The sequence below is a fragment of the Carettochelys insculpta genome, chromosome 3, assembly GCF_033958435.1.
Source record: "Carettochelys insculpta isolate YL-2023 chromosome 3, ASM3395843v1, whole genome shotgun sequence".
NCBI lineage: Eukaryota > Metazoa > Chordata > Testudines > Carettochelyidae > Carettochelys > Carettochelys insculpta.
This window is the reverse complement of record NC_134139.1, coordinates 37830605-37834409: the sequence shown is the minus strand read 5'-3', so window position 1 is coordinate 37834409 and position 3805 is coordinate 37830605.

Sequence of the window (3805 nt, the reverse complement as noted above, 5' to 3'; positions counted from 1 at the left end):
AATTTTCCATATTTCTGTGCTGCCATATTCTTGGCAGATAACACAATGTAAACAGTGATGTCGTTAATCAATCCAATCCCACTGGCGAGAGAATGAAGGAAAACCTTTGTCATTGTAAAAAACTTGCAGTGATAAAGACCCCGTCTTTCACTTTCTGCTCTTGAGAACTGCTTGGAAACTGCGTGAATTCGGAAATTATTGTTATAGGTTGTCAAGCTGTCTGGAGCGGTTCATGAACTTGCCAACTTCATGAGCAGACTCTTACAAGTCAGGATGCAAATCCCAAACTGGTTGTGTAGTCCATAATTAGATTTCACCAATCAGGTATCAAGTATGGACACCTTAACGTGGAGTCACAGATAGTCCTCTGGGGCATTCTGGTCTATCTTGCTTATCCAGCAGGCCTGCCTTGATAATAGAGGTCCCTTGCACAAAAAAATCACAATATTTAGGTTACTCCTAGTCCCAAAGGACCAATTACTTACCCCCAGTCAACTGTATATTAGATTTCTCACCAAGGACAATGTTTGCAGACAATCCTGTTTTACTTTAGCTACAAGTTTATTAACTAGGAAAAAAAGAGATGAGAGTTATATGCAAGGTTAAAGCAGATTAGGTTTCATAAAATAATAGGAAATGCTGTCGTGTGCAAGTGCTACATGTTTTTAGAGCTAACCCAAGGTAAGAGGTTGGGGATCCCTGAATTATGTGTAGAAATACTGCCCTCTCCAAAATAGTGATACAAATCTACTTGTCGAAGGTTTTTGCTGCCTTCTCCCAGACTTCAAAATGTTATGGGTCCAAGGTCTATGCGCAGCCCCCTCTTCATGGCTATGGCCGGGAGAACCAATAAATTATTTTGTCCACCAACTTCCATAATGGTTTGTCTGTTGTCTATGGCCCTTCCTTTGTTGGGCTGGAGATTACACCTTTCGTAGTAAACTCGTATTGTGGCAATGCTTCTCTCCTGTCTGTGGGTGTCTCCCAGTTTCATAGCTAACACTTTTTTAGTTAATAAGCACACGCTATTATATTATATTATATTATATTATATTATATTATATTATATTATGAGGTGAAGATATTATAAGGAGCTTAATGCATGCAGCAATTTACAACCATTTTCGAAAGTCCAAACATCAAATACATTCTTATAAATTAACGTTCAGTTTAAAAATGCTAGCACACAGGTGAGCCAGACTGGTTTCCAGCTATGCATTTGTCAGTGTTCGGACAAGTGGAAGGGCCTGGGCATGAGCTGACAGTGATACAATCACACCTACAAACTGAAACCCGGATTCAGGAAAGCATTGTTATCCAGGACAGAACTTCCGCACCTATTTATTTGGATGCCTTTGTCCATTTCCGTGCCTTAACTTGTTTGGATTTCTTTTACATTTACCCTTTATCCTGAATTTCCTGGGTTTACAATGCTTGTTTTTGGAGATAACTGCAACTTCCCTGTAATGGTTTGACATTAAGCTGCTGATACACAAGGCCATCCTTACCCATATGCAGACTATGCAGCTGAGTAGGGAATATGAAAATGCCCAACACCAGCTTCCTGCTGTGGGAGGGGAAGAAGAGCAGTCACAGCCCAGCAGAACAGATCCATCTTGTGGGGTGGAAGAGGGGAAGAAGGGCAGCTCTGAGCACTGCTCTTCCCCCTCCCCCTCCTGGGGGAATGCAGCACTGGAAACCATTCATGGGAGGGTTTCCCCATTGCTCCTATTGGCCAGATTTCAGCCAATGGAAGCAGCAGAGGGTGATAACTGGAAGTCACGAGGACTCACGTAAATGCTCCCGCACTCTCCTCTTGGCCTTCCCCCTGATGCCCAGGCCCCGCCCATGCCCCCTCCCGCTCAGCTCTCCCATCCCCAGTCCATTCCTGCACCTTCCTCCAACCCAGTTCTCCCACCTAATCTGCTCCTGCACTCTCCCTTGCTCCTGCACCCTTCCTCCTGGCCAGAAACCCCACCCGCAACTCACACTTGTACCCTCCTACTCTTCCAGACATCCCACCCTTAGCCTGCCTGGCTTCCTGGCCAGACTGCTACTCCCAGTCTGTTCCAGTACCCTATCTCCCACTCTCACCACCATCCGACTCTCTGGCAGCCCCCTCCCAGTGAACCCTTCATTTTTGTCCTCCACCTCAGAGCCAGGGGGAGGCTCACAAATCTACAAACCACAGGACCCCAAAAGAGTTAATCTGGCCTTTGAGAAACCCTGAAGCTTGGTCCTCCCTGTCTCCTCCTCCCCCCACCATGGGGCTTGAGCATCAGGGGAGTGAGGTATCTCAGTTGCAGGTCCCATCAATGAGGGTTAAGAGGTTGTTTGTTTCAGGGAGGACTGCCTCTCACTTGTGTGGCCCCTGCCTTAATTTTCCGTAGATCAGTGGCTCCCAATCCCAAAAAGGCTCCTTACCCCTGCCATGGATAAACACAACATTGAAACCTCCTTTGGACATAAATTAATATTTTATTTTATTTTATTTTATTTTATTTAAAATGAATTTTGGTAAATGAACATGATAAAGCAAAGCAGCGGAAATGTAGCACTTTTTGTACTAACAAAATGATTTATTCAGTGATGAGCTTTCATGGGATAGACCCACTTCGTCAGATCAATCTCATTTCCAATACAGACTGATAAGTACAGAGGACCAAAAAAGAAAAAAAAGGGAATAAAAACTGACAAATCAAATAGGATTGAAGGAAGGGAGTGAGGAGTGGCGGGGTGTGGGGAAGTTAATTGACCTGTCTCGGATAATTACAAGCATCAAAGGAAGGGAAGCAGTCCTTGTAATGTGTCAGGTAACTGATGTCTCTGTTCATACCACGTGTTAATGTGCCCAATTTGAATATGTACTCTAACTCACAAATCTCGCTCTCTAATCTGTAGTTAAATTGTTTTTGTTCCAGGACACAAATTCTCTGGTCTTTAACGGAATGGCCCACTCCATTGAAGTGTTCACTGAACATGACAAAGTTGAAGAACTTAATCTATTTAATTATTTTGAATTTGATTATCATTACCTTTCTTACTGTTTATATACACCTCTTATGTTATAGCTCCAGTAGGCTAATATGAATAATTTAGTATTTAAGATATTTAGAGGTTAATGAAGGCATTTTGTTATCATGGAAGGTTGGCTAGTGGTCCACAGAAATGTTTGCATTGAGCAGGCTGGGCCACGTCCAAAAAGTTTAAGAACCACTGTTCTAGGGTATCCAGCTAGCAACCTGGCCACAAATAAGAGTAATCTACTGTTTTAGGGACACGCCCAGGTTCTCTCCAACAGCAGGCCCTGGAAAAGAGGCACATGCATCACTGGGGAGGAGCGGTGTGGGAGAAATGCATTGTGCTATGGCCTCCTGAGCCATGTCCTGGTAGGATAATTTCAATAGCCTCTCTCAGCATCTACTGCTCCACACCTCCCCACTCCCCGTATGGCTCAGTAAGGGCTGAATTTTGCCCTTGGTGGCAGCTTTTAGGCAAGGGCCCTACCTGTCTGTGGGTATTACATGCTGCCACAGTGTTTATTAATAGTATTATTAATGTTAATAATAATACTAAATCATAGCTTGCATGTTTGGATGAATACTGAGGTTATAGCTAATTATTTTCCTTACGCTGTGATTTTAGAGAAGTAATTGTCAAAACTCGCTTGCTACTGTATTTAACTTCAGGACATCCATTAACTACTTAGACACATTTCCAACTATACATGGAACAGTTTTAAATGAGTTACATTTGAATTCCTTCATGTTACCATATATGATCATTTATTATGGACATTCTCAAA